The sequence below is a fragment of the Benincasa hispida genome, chromosome 4 (assembly GCF_027475165.1).
Source record: "Benincasa hispida cultivar pf3 chromosome 4, pf3_genome.v1.1, whole genome shotgun sequence".
Classification (NCBI taxonomy): domain Eukaryota; kingdom Viridiplantae; phylum Streptophyta; class Magnoliopsida; order Cucurbitales; family Cucurbitaceae; genus Benincasa; species Benincasa hispida.
The window spans coordinates 57,878,231-57,900,787 of NC_143481.1; the positions used below are offsets into that span (position 1 = coordinate 57,878,231).

The 22,557-nt window shown below is 33.7% G+C and overlaps 1 long non-coding RNA gene across 1 annotated transcript; it reads left to right on the plus strand.

Annotated features, from left to right (window-relative positions):
* Nucleotides 1-372: 372 nt before the first annotated feature.
* LOC120076380 (uncharacterized) lies at nt 373-3,016 on the plus strand. The gene is made up of 2 exons (XR_005481534.2): nt 373-505; nt 2,393-3,016. It is a non-coding gene; the product is annotated as an uncharacterized LOC120076380 (long non-coding RNA).
* The last annotated feature ends 19,541 nt before the right edge of the window (nt 3,017-22,557 follow it).

The following is a 22,557-nucleotide window of genomic DNA, read 5'->3' on the forward strand; positions in this document are numbered from 1 at the left end:
CACGGTCTCCGTAGAATTTCCATTTAGTTCAGTGGGTAAGAAGGTTGAATGTTTTGTTTGGGTTATATTTTAGGTTGTTCTTGGTTGGATTTTAACTATTTATTGAATTTGTAGCCTATAAAATATATTTATCCATGATGTTTTTTAGGTAGGTTCCAAGCTTTTAGGAGATTGGAGTCACTGTCCAGCAAGAGAAACGAACATTTTAGTACGTTTTGGTGAGTTTTGGAACTTTGAAGCCCTTTTGGATTAGTTATGGTTGGTCGAAATTGGGTTTCTAACCCTTATTTATGGTTTATGCATAGGTTCAAATCATTGTGTGAAGGTTTGAAGTTGTTTCAGATCCAAGAACAATTTTTGGTCATTCTTCAAGATTTTGGAATGAACTTACAGCAGTGATGACAATTTTGGATCTAACCTCGTGGAGTTTATGCTTTAGGATTGGACCAATAGGTCAAAAGGCAATGAAATTTGTTTTCAACAACAGTCGGGTATGAATTTTGAGGTAAGTGGATTATTTTCAACGATAGTTGGGTATCAATTTCTAGTAATGCCACTATAGTAGGTAAAATAAAATATTATTTATTTTGGCTTTACCAAGTAGTTTTAGAAAAGCTCGCATGTTTTTTTGTTTTTTAAAAAAATGAATGATGAGATTTTATGAGCATGCTAAGATTTTTTTTGTGAATTATTATGATATGGCCCGTTATTAAATGTTGCATGTTAGATCAATTTATTGGTTATGACCCTCCTACCACTAGCTATATACATTATATTTGTTTGCCTTTTAAGTCTAATAGATAAGTATCGTTGTGCCTCCTTATGTTCCTATGCCTTGGGATCCATCAGATAAGTTTGTTTGTGCATATTGGGTTTCACTAAATAAATATGAGTACATCTCACTTAGGGTAGGGTGAGTTAAATGTTTTTGACAATGTTTTATTTATTTAGAAAATTTAATTTAAGTCTTAAATGGTCAACTAGAATTAGTTTTGAAATTACATGCATGTAATAATGACCCCAATTAGAGGCCTCGAAAAGTCAAGTTGGAATAGTATATCATCTATAGAGGATAACATAGAAAAAGACAAAGTAGGTTGTTTCTCCAAGTTTACAATTCAAATAATCAAAGGATGAAATTTGGAAACATTATTTAAATTGCTAACATAAACTAAAAGACCAAGTTTTCAAAAAAAACATGACCAAGACGAAGGTGTCACTAATATAAAGTAGAATCAGTGTAAAAGCATAAGTAAATGGAAAAATAAGGAGTTGATGTGAAGTAAGCTCAAACAATCTTTCTACTTTGCGAACAATACGAACTGTATGTGTCATTTACAAATCCGGAACTGAACGACTAAGAAAGAAACAAACAATCAGGTGAAGATCACATAATTTTGAAATGAAGGCAAGATTAAGAGTTAGATTTGATACATAATAGGTATTAGGAAGATTTAATATAGATTTGTCTATTGTGCCAATATGAGAAATTGACATACAAATTTCATGCGCAACATGAATGGGAGGAATGGATTTTGTAGGGGTGGCTAAAAACATAAAAGAAGAATACCAGATGTCATGTGATTGCAATAAGCTGAGTTGAGAATTCATGAATTACTTGGTGAGACCGCAAGAGCAAAAGATTTAGATTCGATCACCTGTTTTAATACATCCTGGAGATCATTGATCTAAATTGGAAGAAGTGGGGTAATTCGAAGGGGTGACAACAACAACATATGAGGAACCAGCCTTTAGAAAAGTTCATTGATTTTGTAGAGTGATGTGGAAAGCGAGGTGGTTGAGTTGGATGATTGTCCAAGATATATCCAAGTTTGTGAAACCTCTATAATATCTAACAAGTCGAGTCTTATGTGGGTCATATGCACTCAAATTAGAATAATCAGCAAACTTATGATCATGAAGCTTATAGTTCTTGCAAAGGACAATCAACAAACCCAAAAGTGTTGTATGGATGAGTCGGTTGTGAGAACAACTTCATATGGTAGGGAGGAGACTATGCCAAGCCATTTTTCCTCAAATAGAATTTCATGAGTCGTTGTATCCAATAAGGGTTAAGGATTGCAATGTAGCAAGGCAGCTCGAATTAGCTAATATTTCATACAAAGTCCTATAAGAACCTTAACGAAACAAAGATGATCTTAACTAATTTTAGCATCATCAAGTTGAGTCCAAATAGGTTCAAGAGTAGGGAGATATTCACTGACAGATTCCAATATTGTGTTGAAGATCTTTAGTATTATAAAAGGCACCAATTTAAACATGAATGCCACAAATAGAAGTGTTACCTGATAGCACCAAAAAAATTGCTATCTGGCTCCTCTTAATATATGATTATTGTTGTGTTTAATGTATTTATTTAGAGCTTTTATAGGTATCAAGCACTCAGGAGGTAGAATTGGCAGTTACAGACTGTTCGATATTAATTTGGAGAAATTAGAAGCTAAAAAGAGCATCTGGGGATTCAAGGAAGATAAAATGACCAAAATGGCTATGGGAGAGCAACATAGCAACGCAGTGGCACTGTGCCTCACACTTTTCCCTAAGAGCACAAGTTTTGGGGAAAATGCAGGCAGCGCTGCGACGCACCCCTGTGGCGTTGCGACGCTACATTGGCGTTCGGTAGAGTGAAGGGTTGTGCGCCAGGTGTGGCACGTAAAGATGCTCGAGCACATCATGACATAGCTATGCTTCGACAAGTAGCCTTCTAGGGCAAGAGTGCTGCGGGCCTACGCTGTTTTTATAAATAGCGACTATTCATTTTTAGGTAAGAAGAATGGGAGAGTTAGGTCGATTTTGAGATCTCTAAGCTCGACTTTGACCATTCTTGGCAAAAACACATGAGATTTCTTTGTATTTTGAGGTTTATTTGTATATTTTGGTATCGGGATTCAAATTCGATGAACAGTTGAAGGCCCAAACATCGATTTTGAGTTTTATTGGACATTTTCTATGGATTTTATAAGATTTTAATGTATTCTTTTTGGATTTTTCTGCTTGTTATTGTTTTCCTTTCCTTGCTTGAGTGTCTAGGATGAATATATTAATAGATTAAATCGACAACTTAATCGTTAATACTTGTATGTTCGTTCGCCTACGCTATGCATGTTTTAAGTGTCTGTAATTGCATCCAAAGTATGCTTAATTTGAGTAGTAATATGTTTTAGTTATGATATAGTTTGATTGCTAGGATTATAGGATCACCCAGTATCAAAAGATAAGGAAACCTAAGGAATGGAAACATGTTAAGTTAGATTTAGCCAATTTAACTTAATATCCTAATCAATCCAATTGCTTAATGTGATTAGCTAAGTAATAGGCTTGTGTGAGACTGCTTAGTTGATTTAGGAAGCAATATCATGTTGGTTTTCCTTAGGGAGTTTGTCCAAATTTTCGTACATTCGATTAGGATTGAGAAGTAGATAACCCATGAACAATTTCATGATCAATGAATTGATCCATAGATAGTGTGACAATCTCTTAATCAGTGAAGGTAATCTGGTGTTCGCTTTCTCTCTTTCTCAATCCATTTTACTTTCTGGACTTTAAATTCTTGCAGTTAGTTTTCTCAAACCAAACAACCATTCCTGCTTTCTTTTTACTGATTTCCGACGCCAATTTAGCTTAGAGAGATTCTATCTTTGACTCCTTGTGGTTTGATCATCAACTTGTCACTTGTGGTACTTAGTAATATAAGTAGTTAGTTCGGTGAATTATAAATATTATTTGATTGTTAGAGAGTGGTTTACGATGCCCCTTCTTTCTTCTATCAAATTGGCGTCGTCGTCGAAGAGACAATTAATTTTTCTTTGTTAAATTGTCTTTTACACTTTAAAAACAACAAAAAGATTTTCCATTTTCTTTGTATCTACTTGTTTTATCATGGCAGATGGCGATCGATGCATCTATTAAGCGTTTCTTGCTAGGCAAGTGGCTCAGTGGGACGAGGAAGAGGTAAGAGAAATTTGTAAGCTCCTAAATTGTGTATATGAGTTTACCTCTATTATTCGATATTTTTCTTCTAGGAAATTGTAGAATATAGAGGAATGCCAAGTTTGTTTACTTTAGAGTCATCCATCTGAAGCATGTACTCAATTGCAGCGTACATTCGTGTACAATTCCTATCCTCCTGGGGAGTTTCCTAGCCCGATCTTGATGTAGATGCATGCTTCTTTTGCCTACTCAAGTATGTCTTTCGACTATTTAGTTGGGGAGCTTTCTAATAACTCTTCCGAGTGTCGTAGGAATCCCACTTTAGGCAACAAGAGTTGTCGAGCTTCTAGCAGGACAACCTTTAACTTAGATATGAGGCAAGAAGTGACCTTCAGAGTTTGAGAAACCTGGTCGCTCAAAATGTTGAATCAATTGGGAGGTGAAACGAACCATTTTTGTAGCCACCTTCATAGACTACCGATTCGAGCAGCAGTTAGGTAGTCGACATCGATCGCTATGTTGAGTAGTTGATTCCTTAGACTTTTGGCCAAGGTATGTCATTGGAGTTTATAATTTCTTAACTTATTTCTTAACTTAGTAATCATTTTTCCAATGTCCACAGAAATCTCTTGAGTCTCACCTAAGACCCAACCCCCTTTGCAATTTGTGGACAATCGAGTCCCTCAGCTTACAGATTCCGAGCAGACCAAAGCCATACCATGTTCATACTACTGAGGCCGAGTTTCTTGAGGAATTTTGTTGGTCTAGTGTGATGGAACAAACACATACATAGCGGAAGTAATAAAAGATGTAAAGTACTCTAATCATGTTAATTTTAAAAGAATAAGCATGCAATTTAATTTAAAACAAAGGGATAGAGAGTACCACCTTTGTAGTCTAAATTCTTCTCCAAATCCACTCCAATCTTCTCACAAACAGTTTGTAGACCACCAAGAGAGTCCTCCTGACTATTTTTTGGCCTTAGAACGAGATGGTGGAATCTTGTGAGTGACCAATTTGGAAAGAAAAGGTTAAGGATTTGAGAGAGAATTAGAGTTAATTTTTTTTTTCAAAATTCTCATAAAATCCACTTTGCCAAGAAAAAAAATTAAAAAACATAGAACACTTCTATTTATAGGAAAAAAAACATGCAAATCATACAATTTTGATTTGATGAGAATTTGACACTAAAAAATCCATTAACTCAAAGTGGGATTAGTGTCTTTAAGTGGGATGAACACCTAGCAACATTATTTTATCCAAAAATATAAAAGATGGATTTTTCAACTAAGTGAATGTTGGATTTTTCCACTAACTTGGTTAAAGGTCAATCTGTGACTCTAAAAGTCAAAAGTTAAATTTTGACTTTTTTTGTCTCTCAAAGTTTAAATTGAACATTTTGACTTTTGTTGCATTTTTGATCTAGTCAACAAATTTGACTTTTGTTGCAATTTTGACCAATACCATTTAATTTTAAAATTAATTCTAATAATTAACAAAAAATTAAATTAATATTAAATTATTAATTAAACAATTTAATTAATTTAATTTAATATTCAATTATTAAATCCAACCCTAATTCCAATCAATATGAATCCCTATTCATAGTCTTGATATTTAAATCTTATTTTAATATCTCTTATTCTCTCTCGCTTTATGTTTAATCCATAATTAAATAATAGGTTACATATATCAGATATATTTAACAATTTACTCCAAAAATCGAATTTGAATATTTCAAATTCATTTGTCACACTGTTCTAAGGTTTAGTCTGATATAAGCTAGTAGGGGGACCTTATTGACCTATAGATCATGGGCTTCAATGATTCGAGATTAATCGGCTAAACTTTTAACCCAATTAACCAACATTCGTTAATTACATGGCCAATCCACTAAAGCCTAGTAGTTGCACTCCTTCTCATTGTAGATATATTTTTATTGACTCGATATAACCATAATCAGTAAGTCAACCATTCACAGGTTGTTCGTAATAACGGTTGGGTCAAAAGCTGTTTTACCCCCAAGATTAGATCTTGCTCCTTAAATGCCACTGATCCTCTAATGAATAATTGATTTTTGATCCAATCGCCAAATCGAGTCCCTCTTGAGCCAATGAGAGGGTGATGCCTCTTGTTCAAGACCCGTAGTCAGTTTTTAAGAGAACAACCTTTGTACTATCCCTAAAAGCAGATAAGAGTGAATTCTGTCTTGCACCCTATGTTCTTAGCTATCTACTCGGTCTTACCCTTGAAATGAGGGCTTATTGAGTCGACGCTGTTGAACCAACGATTACCCATGCAAATCTAAGGATAATCCTAAATAAACAAGATTTCATAGTTAGCTCAGGATTAATGTCAAGTTACCTAGGTCATCGCTTTGAAATAGTCAGTCTTAAACAGTAAACAACGTAATAAAATAAGAGTGATCTATTTCTTGGTTTGGTATTATACAAAATCTTTGTACAGGAAGCCTCCACTTACATATCTTCATATGAACGATTCAAGATCACATTGTTTGTACTAAATACAAAGTAGGCCGTATCTGATAATGTCCCTAAGATAAGGTACCCATCCTTATCCGTATACTATAGACCATTTTGGTTATCTACTCGAACTCGATCTACTTTTATGTCACTAGATAAAGTCCAAGTATTCATCTAATAGCCATGGATCTTAGTTTATTGGATTTAGGTTCTTTCTAAAATGAAATGAGCAATTCATATATCCAATAACAACTTTATTGAATAAACCTCAATAACATCTTTATTGAAAATAGAATAAGTTTATTGTCTACCAACCATGAGTTTTAGGACATAAAACTCAACAAACTCCCACTTGGACTAAAACTAGTAACACACATGTACATGTAATGTTGAGTTGTTAAGTTTTTAGAGAGAGATACGATAAAATAGGGCATCACATACCCATGCTTTGTCTTCACTAGGTATCATATACCTATGTGTTTTTCTCCCACTTGCCCTAGATTATACAACACATAGTCCTAGACTCACTAAGTGACCCTCAAACACTAAATTGTGAGGACCTTTGTAAGATGATCAACATACAATAGTTTTTTAACTTTCAATATATAGGGAATGCATCTTATATCGACAACTCCTTGAGGTGATTCTTGATGGCATCATCAGGTATTGATGACGTGAGTTTCTGCTAAACCCATGTTATGGTCAAGTTGTCACACAACCCTCCCACTACGTCAAGGAAATCTCAACTCTTGAGAAAGATGCATCTGACTAGTTCTAACAACTCTTGTTATAGAACCAGCTTAATCAAAAACTCTTATTGATTCTCTGTAACTTCTATGGAAACTTGAAGCAATACAAGCTTATCATAAGATTGATGATCTTTCACGTGGTTCTTCGAGAAAAGTAGCATTTGTTGATACAAATACTTTATTTTCATTTGGGTTGAAGAGGTATTCAGCCTTTGGGTAACCTATGGATAGGCATATTATTGAATAACGTTCCAATTCCTTAGGGATTTGCACCAACCCACATGTTGGTCGTCCCCAAATTCTGAAATAATTGTAAACAACCTTTATGTGCCATAAAAAACTTTTACGACATCTCCATAACTCATATGGAGTTTCAGAAATCTTCTTAATAGAAACTATGTTCAAAAAGTATATAGCAGTGTCGACTACATATCCCCAAAACTCACTTATCAACTGAACCACGTCTAACAAGTTTCTATTTCTTCTTCCTAATACACTGTTCTCCTGAGGTGCCAGGTGTAGAGAGTTGTAACTAGATTCCATGCTCTATCAAATAGTTTTAGAATCTCCAGCTTTTGTATTCTCTACCTCGATCTGATCGCAATGTCTTTAACATTTTACCTAAAAAGTTCTCAACTTCAGCCTTAAATACCTTGAATTTTTCAAGTGCTTCAAATGAATTAGGAAAACATTATCGTACCTTGATTAATCATATGGTGAAATATTCATACTCTCCACATGCTTTAACATTCCTTGGTCCATGGAAATCTGAATGCATGATTTCTAAGGGTTCTTTGGCTCTAAGACCTTTTCTAGAAAAAAAAACATTTAGTTATTTTATCCTCAAGAGAATACTCACGTGGAGTAAAAGAGTTATCTTCTAATTGGTTTAGATTGAAGGAAGGGTGAAGTTTCAAGCGGAAGTAGGATCGTTCCAAATTTTATTTTTCACATAATCAAAATTTTAAAGAATAAAAAAAATTTATGCATTATAAAGAAAAAATTACAACATGTTGATTGATGAAGAATTAGAGAAAAGAATATCTTACTCTTGAAACAAAAAGGTCTTCATGAATTCCCTTGATTCGGATCATGAACTCTTCAATCTTGATGTTAATCTCTAAAATCTGAAATCCCAAATGGCCACCACTATATATATAAAAAAAAAAAAAAAAAAAAAAACCTCTTGTACTCTCCTAGGGATATGAGAATTCAAGAGTTGTGGGTTCTGAATGTTTTGGAAAGAGTGAAAGAATTTGAAAGAGAGAAGAAGAAAAACCCTTTTTTTTCTTCTCTGTGAATTCTTGGGATTTTTCAGAGAGATCTCTCTGACCCTCAAATGGAAAAGGAAGAAGATGATGAAGCGTCAAAACTTAACATCCCTGCTGTACATCTGGTTGAAAGAGAATTAAGGTGAAGGAGTTATAACTCCTCCTTTAATTAAATTAACATATATATACATATATATATATATACATACATATACATATACATATATACATACATATACGTATACATATACATACATATAGGTATATATATATATATATAATAACTTGAAGGAAACCAAGCATGAGGATTTCCAACGGAAACAAACAAGTCATGCACAACTTATAAATTACAACATGCTTTCATAGAATCAAGGGATAAAGTATACGTATCTTTGAAGAATCATTCTTCAAACTCCCTTGATCAGTCTCCAAGCGTCCAAGAATAGCAATGCTCGAACGCAACGACTAGACTACTACCAACAGCATGAACACTGCGTACACAACGAACGACCAACGGCTCCTCGAAACCACCAAGTTGAGTAAGGACACCACCACAATAGTTATCTTGATATTCTCGGTGTGAGAATCCAAGAGTTGTGGGCTCTGTATGATCTTGACTTGGGGAAGAGACTAGAGGACAACGATCGTGTAGACAATCGAGCAAGTGGGAGATAAGAAGCGTCTGTCATATATACGATGTGCCTAATCGTGTAGTAAATGGAAGCCTATCGCATAGACTTAGCCACATGATCGTTTAGCTATGACCAGCTGAATGAACTATCGTATAGTCAAACTCCACGATCATTTAGTCTTTGCATAGCTATTGCTTAGTGAAACACTTTCACTTGATAGTTTAATCTGTGAGGTTTTTCTTTTCGAATGAAGTAACTACTAAAATCAAGAAAACAATTTTACTTTTATCTCACGGTTACCTAAAACCACCAATAACCTCCCACTCAATTGGTTATTAGAGAAAAAGAATTAATTATCAAATAATTAATATATTATAAATAAATATGATAACCAACTTACCATATTATATTTATAACCTATAGTTTTAATATTTCATCTCATGAAACATAAAAACTATAGTTCTTTTTTCTATTTTATGGTACTTAACTTAAATCATATTTACTTTAATCCTCCACTCGATGTTTCTCATATATCACACCAATTATATCATATATAATTGAATTTTCTCTTGTTAATTTGAACACTTCAAACTAACCTAAAAAACCGATTCTCAACTTGAATCCATTGAACTACCAAGGAGAAATTATGGACTTGTAGCTTGAAGCTTCAACGATACGTGAATAACTGACTAAACTTTTTAGTCACGGGATCCACCATCCATTAACTACTGGACACTCCACTAAAGACCGACAATTGTACTCTCCTCACTACAGATATATTTCTGTGTCCATATCAACCAATCAATAGTGCAACAACCCTTCACAGATCGCTCATAAATACACCTGAGCCAATTTACCGTTTTGCCCCTGTAGTTACATCTAACTCCTTAAGTACCATTGATTTCTCTAATGAACAATAAGTTATAGTCCTACTATGACTTGGTTCTCTCTTCCAAATAAAGAATGTGGCCATTATATTTAAGATCCGGAATTAGCTCTTAAGGGAGCAATCTATCTACTTACCCCTGCTTCAGGGAAGGAGTGAATTTTATCTTGTGTAACTGAGTTCCCAGCTCCCCAATAAGACAAATTCATAAAAAGGTAGGCTTATTGAGTTGGCAATTTTCCACTCTCACCCATACTAATCAAAGGATCGCTCTCAAAGACAGGAGTTGCCAAAACACTCAGAATTAAGGTCAAGTCACCTATGGTCGTATAAGTGAGATGTAAGTCTCAAGTATCAATGGCGTTATATAAAGAGATGAATCATCTCGTGGTTTGGTCTTATACAAACTCTTTGTATAGGACACCTCCGCCCACATGTCTCCACATGAATGTTCAGGATCAGACCATCTGTAGTAGTTCACAACATTTGTAAACCTCTACAAAGTGAGTCGTATCCATAGTGTCACAAGGATACGGTATCACTCCTTAATCCGTATATTACAGACCTTTTAAGTTATTACTTAAGGCATGATCCACTTGTATATCTCATCAACATACTTAAGTTTACATACAATAACCACAGATATTTGTTTTTTGGATATGAGTAAATGAAAATAAAATAACTCTTATTTTATTAATAACAATGTGTACAAAGTTTACAAACTATTAGACTCCGAGAGAAATAGGACACCAATCCCAACATAACTGACTTATTATATGTAAATATACTATATGTTATATCAAATATAACATATAACCTATAGTTTTTATGTTGTATCAAATATAACCCATAGGTTTAATTTCTTTCAACAACACATGATATTTAATATAAATCACATTTATACTAAATTCAATTATATAAATCTCATCCATATAATTAATATTTGAATCATATTCAAATATTTAATTCCTCTCAAATAAACTTTATATTATAATGTATCAAATCCATTATATTAATTATATCACATATAATTAAATCCCTCAATTAATTTGAGTAATTGAAATTAATCCAAAATTAATTCTCAATAATCTCTGTTGGGCTACATATGGGCCCTTATGGACCTGTAGATTCAAACTTCAATGGTACTTGAATAATTAATTAAACTCTTTAATTAAATTACCTAACATCCATTAACTGCAGGTCACTCTACTAAAGACCAATAGCTGCACTCTTTGTACTACAGATATATTTCTGTGTCCATTGATTATGACTAGCCAACAGTGCGATGATCCTTTGATGAGTTAAAATGCTATAAATAGAAACTATTAAGGATCTAAGCACTCTAACTACATCAATTTTAGGCAGTTAGTATGCATGTTCAATGTTTTCAACATATTAGGGTTTCAGAATCATACCTTGATATTTCCACTTAATTTCTTGAATTCTCCACAGATTTATTCTTCAATCTATGTGAGATCACCGTAGATGTCTTCTCTACTATTCTCAGGCCTTAGATTGAGTTGTGGATCTCAAATTGAGATGAATGGGTGTGTGTTTTGAGAGTAAAACAACAGAGAAAAAACCAGATTTGTAGTTTTTTTGTTTTTTTTTTTTTATTGCATAAATCCTTAAATTGAAATTAAAAAAAAAAAAATCAAAGCTTGGAATAAGTATGAAGATGCCACTTCAAAATCCCTTCAAAATTAGTGGCATGAGGTGGATTAGACAATGGAGAATGTGAGATTTTCCCACTTTCTATTAAATCCAATAAAATAACATTTAATTGGTTTAATTTGTAAAAACAAATATGAAATTATGAATTTCATAATTAATTAAACAAAGTTTATAATTTTGAATTTCATTAATAAACCAATTTCATGATTTTGAATTTGATAAATTAATTTTAGATAATTAATTAACCAATTTAATTTATTTAATTTAATATAAAATTTTAAATTAATATAACACCATATCAAATACTTAAATCATATTTAAATATTGTCAACTCTAAATGAACCGTAACTTTTAATTCGATAATTGAATATCAATTATATCAAATATAATAATCCAAACCCTAAATCGAGTTCGAATATTTCAAATTCTCTCAACACGCTATTTTACCGTTTATTCCTTTTATCAACTAGTAGAGGGACCTAGTGGACCTACAGATTATGAGCTCCAATAATTTGAGATTAATTGGCTAAACTCTTTAAACCGAATTAATCAATATTTGTTAACTACCGAATCATACCACTAAAGCTCAACAGTTACACACTCTTCACTATAGATATATTTCTGTCCAAATCATAATCAGTGAGTCGATCATTCACAGGTCGTTTATATTTATAGCTAGGTCAAAATTATCATTTTACCCCTGTAATACATCTTGCGCTTTGTGTGTCCATTGAACCTCTAATGAACAAATGGTTTATGGTCTAACCAATAAACCGAATCCCTCTCAACCACTAGAGGGTGAGGTTCCTTTGTTCAAAACTAGGAATCAATACTTAAGGGAACAATCTATGTGCTGACCCTAAAACGGGTAGGAGTGAATTTCGTCTTGCAAGACTATGTCCCTAGCTATCTATTCAGTCTTACCCTAAAATAGGAGGCTTATTAAGTGGTGATGTTGAACCACTCTCACCTATACAGATTAAAGGATAATCCCAAATAAACAGCAGTTCATAGTTAACTAAGGATTAAGATCGAGTTATATTAGATCATCAAATTAAAATAGTCAATTTTAGTAGTAAACGGTCGTTATAAAGAAAAGTGACTATTTCGTGGTCCAATCCTATGCAAACATCTTTTGCATAGGATGCCTCCACTCGCATGTTACCACATGAACGATCTTGGGATGGCATCGTTTGTATCAATCTACAAAGCAAGCCACATCCATAATGTCCCTAGGATAAGGTACCCAACCTTATCCATGTACTTATACACCTTTTTGGCTATATACTAAAACTTAATCCTCTTTTATGTCTCTAAATAAAGTTTAAGTATTCATGTAATAGCCATCGATTAGTTTATTGGATTTATGAATGCATGCAATTCAATAACACCTTTATTGAAAGAAATCTAAAAAAAACTTTATTGTGAATAGAATATATTTAGTGTTTACAAACTGCGAGTTTTAGGACATTTCCAACACCCTTCACAAATTGCTCGTAAGTAAAGTTGGGCCAAATTTATCATTTTTCCCTTTAGTTACATCTAACTTCTTAAGTACCACTGATCTCTCTAATGAACAATAAGTCATAGTCCAACTATGACGATATCTCACTTAGGCTAAGAGAGGGTGTGGCCACTTTGTTTAAGCCTTGGAATTGGCCCTTAAGGGAGCAATTTATCTACTTACCTCAACATTAGAAAAGGAGTGAATTCCATCTTAAGTAGTTGTATTCCCAACTTCTCAATCAGACGAATCCCCAAAATGATGGGCATATTGAGTCGGCGATATGGCCATTCTCACCCATGCAAATCAAAGGACCGCCTTCATAGGCAGAAGTTCACAACTCACTTAGGATGCAGGTCATGTCACCTATTGTCATCTTGGTGAAATGTAGGTCTCTACTATTAACAACGTTATATAAAGAGACTAATCAGTTCGTGGTCTGGTCTTATACAAACTTTTTGCATAGGATACCCCCACTCACATATCTTCACATGAATGATTAAGATCAGATAACTTGTAGCACTTTACAAAATTTGTAACATCTACAAAGCGGGTCATATTCGTAGTGTCACCAGGATAAGGTACCCAACCTTATCCATCTACTGTAAACCGTTTAGGTTACCATTTAAACATGATCCACTTATATGTCTCTACATACATGTTTAAATTACATAAACTAACCTAGGATCTTAGTTTATTGGATTGAGTGTATGCTCATATAATAATAATTATTTTATTAATAACATTTTGTTTATACAATGTTTACAAACTACGAGAACACATGAGAGATTTATGACACCAATCCCAACATAGATGACCACTTTTAACTAGTCTCTCAATCCTGTTGAGATTAATGTAGCCAAGTCTTAAATACCAAAAGAATATACTTGAAGAAACTTTTTGCCTTTTGTTTTCCATTTCAGTCGTTTCTAAATATCTTGATATTTAAAATAGCCTTCACTTTGATTGGTTTTAACATATAAGTTGTTTTCTAGCAGCATAAATAAAAATACTTCTTTTGCTAATGAACACTTGATTTACGTCAAAAGATACTTTGTACTATTGTTCTAACAATAGATAGATTTCTTTACATTTCGGAAACAAAAAGTACAATATTTAATATAACGAATCTATCTCTGAATAACAACTTCAGAAATTCTCACTTATTTTGCTGAGACAACCTCTCCCATTCAAAACCACCCTAAGATTTATCTCGCCTTCCGTAAGCATTCTTCAGAAACTAGTTTCCTTATTTTACTTTTTTGGCTTTCTTCTCCGCAAGGTACTTCTAATAGTTTCTTTTCCAGTGCCCATCCTCGTTGCAATAGAAATATTTTCCTTTGTTTGCAACTTTAACCTTGCCTTTGCGATCAGTAAGAGTTTTTTCTTTCCCCTTACCCTTTTTTCATCGGAAGACTATTGTTCTTAGAACAAGAAGGGCCGAACTTTGTCCTAGAGGACAATCCGCTGTTGACTTTATTCATGGTGGTAACATTTACTTCCGCTTCTTGTCCCTTAGATTTCGAGAGGGACAAATAAATCTAAAGCTCATTGAGAAGAGTAGTCAAATTATATTCTATCTAGTTCATTATCGCATTTGTGTGGAATTATATGAAGCTTTTTGAAAGAGATTCTAGAATAAAACTAACTTGACTTTTCTCATCTATGACAGCTTCGTTTACTTCTACCACGTGGAAATGGACTATCATGTCCAAGACATGTTCTTTAACTGAGGTCTCTTCTTTCATACGGTAGTTATAAACGACTTGATGGCATCATGTCTAAGGGAGAAGGACGATTGTCTAAACATTCCCCCCGTAGAGATTCCTTAACCTCCTTAGCGGTACCCATGCCATCATTTTTCTTAGCCAGGACATCAAATATGTTGGCAAGAACGTCGACTATGTCTTTCTCATTCCTTCTCGTCCACTTGTCATATGCATCCTGAACAGTTCGATTTGCATTTGAGCCAAGGTTTGGAGGACAGTCCTCCGTTAAAACAAACCTAAGATCATCTATTACCAGTATTGTATTCAAGTTTGATTTCCATGTAGCATAATTGTACCCATTAAGTTTCTCGGAAGCAAGTAGTTGTACTAAATAGCTAGTCTGGCTGAAAATATAAATAAATTCTATTAGTGAATTGCTATAAACCCTTTTTTTTTTTTTTAAAAAAAAAATTATCCAATCAGGTTTAACAAACAAAATAATGTACTCATTGAAGAAAATTTATAGAAAACATCCTTTGAGCGGAAGTAAAGATCGTTCCAAATTCCATTTTTATTGAATATAAAGTTTTACATTAAAATAACAATAAGATATGCATTTTCTTAAAATTTCAGTATGCTTTAAACAATTACATAGGGCTTTAGAAACCTTACTTTGAAGAACTCTTTCTTCAAGAAATCTCTCGTACAAGCCACGAACGGAACTCCTTCCACGCGGATCTGCTTCTCCAAGAACATACACCACCACTCGAGAACCCTCTATATTCTCTTGGGATAAATGATTCAAGCAAGAGTTCTGGGCTTTGCTTGAATCCTTGGAAGAGGAAAAGGAGATGGAGAGGGAGTGAGGGAAGTTTCTACAGAGAACTCTTCTCTCTTGAGTCAATTAGGAAGTAGTATCATCTACGACCAACTTGAATCCTACGTATAATAATTGAGAGAATGGGGGGAGGGAGTTATAACTCTTTCCATTTTTATTAATTTCAAATAAATTAATAAGATATATATATATATATATATATAATAAATACTTTATTTTATATATACACTATATGTTATATCAAATATAATATATAGTCTATAGTTTTATATTGCATCAAATACAACATAAAATATAGATTTGATTTTCTCTCAACAATACATGACATTCAATATAAATCACATTTATATTAAATTCACTTATATGAATCTCATCTATATAAATGATATTTGGATCATATCCAAAAATTTAATCCTCTCAATATAAATCATATTTATATTTAATTACATGAATCTCATTCATATAATTGGTGTTTGAATCATATTCAAAATCCTCTCATATTACCTTAAATTATAATGTATCAAATACATTATATTAATTATATCACATATATAATTAATTTAGTTATATCACATATAATTAATTTCCTTCAATTAGTTTGAACACTTCAAATTAATCCAAAATAAATTCTGAATTAAATCCCTGTTGATCTACAGAGGGGATCTTATGGACCTGTAGGTTGAAGCTCCAAGAATACTTGGATAATTAATTAAACTCTTTAATTAAATTACCCAACATCAGTTAACTGCTGGTCACTTCACTAAAGATTGACAGCTGCACTCTTTGTACTACAGATAAATTTCTGTATCTATTGGATATAACCAATCAACAGCGCGATGACCCTTCACAAATTGCTTGTAAGTACAACTGGGCCAAAATACCGTTTTACCCTGTAGCTACATTTAACTTCTTAAGTACCATTGATTCCTCTAATGAATAATAAGTCATAGTCCCACTATGACCAACTCCCTCTCGGGCCAAGAGAGGGTGTAGCCACTATGTTCAAAACCCGGAATCAGCCCTTAGGGGAGCAATTTATCTATTTACCCCTACATTGGGGAATGAGTGAATTTCGTCTTATGTAGCTGTGCTCCCAGCTCCCTAGCCAGACGAATTCCCAAAATGATAGGCTTGTTCAGTTGGCAATCTGGCCAGTCTCATCTATACAAATCAAAGGACTGCCTTCATGAGCAGGAGTTCATAATTCACTCAGAATTCAGGTCATGTCACATATAGTCATCCTAGTGAAATGTAAGTCATTATTATTAACGACGTTATATAAAGAGAGTAATCATTTCGTGATCCGGTCTTATATAAACTCTTTGTATAAGATACTCCCATCACATGTCTCCACATGAATGATCAGGATTAGATAATTTTTAGCACTTTACAATACTTGTAACACCTACAAAGCGGGTCATATCCATAGTGTTACCAAGATAAGGTACTTAGCCCAATTCGTTTACTACAGACCATTTAGGTTATTATTTAAACAATATCCACTTGTATGTCTCTACATACTTGTTTAAATTACATGAAATGACCTCGGATCTTAGTTTTTGGATTGAGTATATGCTTATAAAATAAAACTTATTTTATTAACAACAATATGTTTATACAAAGTTTACAAACTATGAGATTACAAGCAATTACAATAAATGCGACATGAAGTCGAGCATGGACCTCATGGTATGAACTCTTAGGAACGTGAGAGCTAAAAATAATATATCGTATCTATAATTAATCTCCCACTGAACTGTTCTATTTGTTTTGGGTAAATGTTTACTTATATGTATTCTGGCTATTAAAACATACCCTAAGTCTAGGTGATTTTTTCGAGTATAATGTTTATACTAGATTTAACCCTACGACGTCTAAGTGATAAACTAATTTTTTTTACCTCACATTGCTCACGCATGCTCATAAAATCGGCTTAACCTAACTCATACGTCGGCTCAATCCCCAGGTAGCAGGTGCTCTGTAAACCGTCAACTTAAATATTCCAAACCTTAGACCAGGTGATTTATTCTTGTAACCACTAGTGTTACAAGGTATCGACCTATTTTAACTATTAAAACATGATTGCTTGGATTCTGTTAACCCTAAGTGAGCATGATTTTATCTTTGTTATAGATTTTACAGTTTATCTCTTTTTATAACACTTATAACATAGACAATAAACCTGTAACATACATCTAACATTCTTTACATAACAATTATATAAACATCCGTTTCATGGATTAATATAACAACTTATATCAGAAAACATGGAATCCTAAACATGCATGTTATACATTATAATACTTATAATATACTTTCAATGCATGCTACATGTGCCTCGAACTGCTTCTGAACACTTCGAACCATATCGAATTCCTTGAAAACCCCTTGAATCGACCTTCAAAACAACAAAACCGGTCAAAACCATCAAAAATCGATCAAAATTGGTCAACCCAACTCGAAAAGGAAAAAATCGCCTAAACTAAGTGTGCGAATAGACGGATCGAACGAGTCAACTATGGGCACGGGTTAGCTGGTGCTCCAGATGCATATTTGGGTCGGCCGAACAGGTGCGAGCGGCTGGGGCTAAAGGCGTGGGCTAGATGCACACCGAGCTGGGCCGCACGCAAGGCTTGGGTCGTCAAACAGTGGGCCTCGGCACGGTGTGCATCAGACGCGGGTCATGGGTCGGGTCTGGAGCGAATGAATGTGGAGCTGCCATGTGGAGCCAGGTCGGGTCGTGAATTGGGTTTGGGAGCTATTTTTCACTGAAAACCAAACTGTCCAATTTTTTGAAACTGAGCAGTTACAACTTAAGATCATCTCTAATGACTCTAGCAAAATTACAGACTTTTCATGACACATTAAAGCCCATAAAACACTGGGAAATTACAATAATTATTACAACCAAAGAAAGAATTTAGATGCCAAATCCGAAATTATCCATTTTAGTATATAATCATTCATCACATTAAAAATTACCCACCAAAACTAAAATTAACAATAATTGAATACTTTAAGCATGCTCTGATACCAATTGATTACGAACACATGCACAGTAGAAGCAATAAAGGATCTAAAGTACTCTAATCATATTAATTTTAATAAAATAAGCATACAATTTAATTTAAAACAAAGGGGTAGAGAGTACCACCTTTGTAGTCTAAATTCTTCTCCAAATCTGCTCCAATATCCTCACGAACGGTTCGTAGACCACCATGAGAGTCTTCCTAACTATTCCCCAGCCTTAGAAAAGGATGGTGGGCTTCGGTGAGTGACCAATTTAGAGAGAAAAAGGTTAAAGATTTGACAGAGAATTAGGTTAGATTTTTCTCAAAAATCTCATAAAATCCACTTTGCCAAGGAAAAAAAAATTAAAAAGATAGAATACATCAATTTATAAGAAAAAAGCCATCCAAATCATTCAATTTTGAGTTTATGAGAATTTGACATTAAAAAATCCATTAACTCAAAGTGGGATCAGTGTCTTCAAGTAGGACGAACACCTAGCAACATTATTTTATCCAAAAATTAAAAGATGGAATTTCCCACTAAATAAATGTTGCATTTTTCAACAAACTTGTTTATAAACCATGAGTTTTAGAACATAAAACCCAATACAGTGATGATGAGGATGCATACCCCCTGTCGTGTCAAGAACAAGTATGTGATGTTAAATATGAGCCCAAGCTTCATCTCGAGGAGCCTTAGGTCACAGAGTCAAAGGTTGAAAAGCCTCGCTCTTTTCCTCCCTCTGACATCTCATTTATTTTCGAATATTGCTCATCTCACTCTTATGAGTTGGAGTCTTTATTTCCTATTCAGTCAGTTTAGTCTGTCTTTATTTTTCCGAAAACGAAATTTTTTTAAAATATTTCTATCTTTAGAGCTCTTGAATGCTTCAAAAGTCCACTTCCTATAAATAGCTTTGAGGATTAAAAGAAGAAGGGACTAAAGAAATATGAACCTTGAAAGGGAAACAACGTCGAGCAACCGATTTGAAAAATTTGCGATTCTTGGAGACAGCCAAGTGACAAAATTTTATTGCTTTTATAGCTTAGCTTCTTATTTTCCTTTTGTAAGTTCCTCTCCTTAACCCTCGAAGAGAAAGAAGATCATTTTAAGCTCCGAGCCATCTTACCACCATCATGCACGAAAACGCTACCAATGAAGTTTTCTATTTCCTTGACTCTTTTATTTCATTAGGCTTAGATTAGAGATATGTTGGGGACAATATATCATTTTAAGTTTGAGGTGGGGTATCTATAATCTGCTGAAGTCTTAAGCATTTGAGCTCGTACCATATTTTTTTGCTTGGTTTGCTTGCTTGTTCATTTGTTTGGTTTGTTATGATAATGAGTTGATGACATAGCCTCTTTGTGATTAGACTTATATGAGATGATGTTTGAAGATAATAATCACGATTTATAGCCCATTTCAAAATTTTTCTTATCTCTCATGTATCTTTAGGTCCTTGGTCTCACAAAGTTAAGTTCTGCATACTTAGAGTTGTTTTATTTGGCTTAAATTTTTGTTATCACTCTAAAAGGCCTCATAGATTAGGGAATATCTTGCATATTAGGTCGTAATGTAATACTGAGGGAGAAAATGTGTGATTATATGTATGCTAAAAAAATCAGCTTACTAAAACAAATTCTCTCGAAATGAATAGAATATAAGCTTACAATGTGTACGCATAACTAGGGGTAAAAAGAGCTGCCTGATAACTCTAAAAAAGAGCTAGTTTTCTATCCATAACTCTACCATATTTGTATAATTCTTATGCATAAAATATTCATTTCATAGGTAAATTCATCTCGAGAAGCAAATGAGTCACTTAGACGAAAAAAAAGCCAAAAAGGAGAATAATTTGAGTTTGGAAGTATCAAATAGGAAAAAGATAGAAAAACTACGAAAATTTCGTCACTAGGAGCGTTACAACCCTACCTCAACATGGAAATGCTACACCTGGAGGTAGTAATAGTAGATACAAGCAGCATAACGATGCTATCCTTAGCATCGTTATGCTGCGAATTTTGATGGAAACGTAAAGCGAACGTGTTCGTTCGCGCGCCTCACCGTAACCAAGCATAGCATCAATGTTGCTAATCTACCTAGGGCTACTACTACAATAGTGTCATTACGCTCGTTGGAGTGTCGTCATGCTGAACCCTTAGTATAAAAGCAAATTTCAGTAATTTCACGCGAGAGATCAGATCTTCACTCGATTTTCTCTCAATTTTCTTAGTTTTCTGCACTTTTTCTTTCATTCTTTTCTTACCTTTGATGCATCCATGCAATTCTTTGATCAAATATTGAAAGAGTTGCTACATTAAGGTAAGTTAATTTAGTTTAGTTTAGGTTAGATTCTTAATTTTCTTTGTACGAGGATGGATCTTTTATAATTTCTTATGTAAATTCTTGATTTCTTTTATAAACTCTTGTTGAAATTGATTCTTGAATGTTAAATTAATTTTTATGCATTGGATTTTAGAATTTTTTTGGCCACCTTTCTTTAATTCAATGAATGCTAGAATTTAAGCATGTCTATGTGTTTGATTTCTTAGAGCAACAAAACTAAAAGGTGCAAATGTGTGAATTTAGGTTACTGGGATCAATCTTGTTCATAATTATGTATGATAAGTTAAATTCAAGAATAATTAGATTAGTAACCTAGGCTTTCTGAACTACTAATTCGATCTTAGTCAAGATTGCCTCTTCTTATTATAAATACACGATTAATATAGATGCTATCGAACCCAATTAGTTGTGTCGTTTAGGATTGATTGAATTGTTTAATCATGAAATTGAGTTACACAATTCTAGGCTTTCCGGTTTCATAGGCTAAGTGAAACTATCAAGAATCTTGATTTGTTAAATTCCTTTGAGTGCCAAGAAGTGTAAGAGGAAACCTAACTAAACTCGATCATTTTAAAAATCGAGTTTCTATCTTTACATTTACGCATTTACATTCTCGTCTTTACATTCTTGCATGATTTTTTTAATTCCATAACAACTACCCCTCCCCCGATCATATTGGAGTTCATTAATTGTTTTAAGTCTAGTCTATGTTCTCTGTGGACGTTCCCTTTCTTGCCATCTATACTAAGTGTTAATGTACGTTGTTAGATTGGAGTTATAAATTTATTTGGTCCTTTAAAGTATGATAACAACACACATTTTCAAATTGATCAAATTGGCATCGCTGTTAAAGAACCGAGGAAACTAGCTTTAGTCAATTTTTGGATTCCTTTTTTGATAAAAAAAATAAAATAAAATAAACCCTAAAAATATTTGTCTTTATCTTTGAGTCTACTTGTTCTTATTATGGCGAATGATATGCACATCTATTATGTCAAGCGGCTCAACGAAAAGAAGGACAAGAGGTAAGAGAAATTAAAAGGGTTAGAAGTCAATTATCAGAACTAACCTCTTTTGTTCAATTTTGGCTACTAGGAAATTGCAAGAGCTTGAGACATGTGGAGTTTTTTTGCCTCAAGGTCATCCATCCGTAGCATGTCCTCGGCTTTCTTGTGATTCTGTGCGTGATACTATTCCCATAGGGAGATTCCTAGCCTGAGCTTGACATTCATGTATTATCCTTCTGCTAGTTCAGGTAAATCATTAGAAGAGTTGGTTATGGAGATTGCTAACAACTCTTATGAGTTTTCTCAGAAAATCCATAGGCAACGAGAATCCTTGTTGCAACCATCTTCTTAACCTACCAAGCTGAGCAGTGGAATAACTAACATCAACCATCATGTTGAGCAGTTGATTCCTCATACTTCAAGTCAAGGTAAGAGGTTGGATTCCATAATGTGTGAACTTGCTAATGGCTTTTCTCAGTGTGAGTAGAAGTC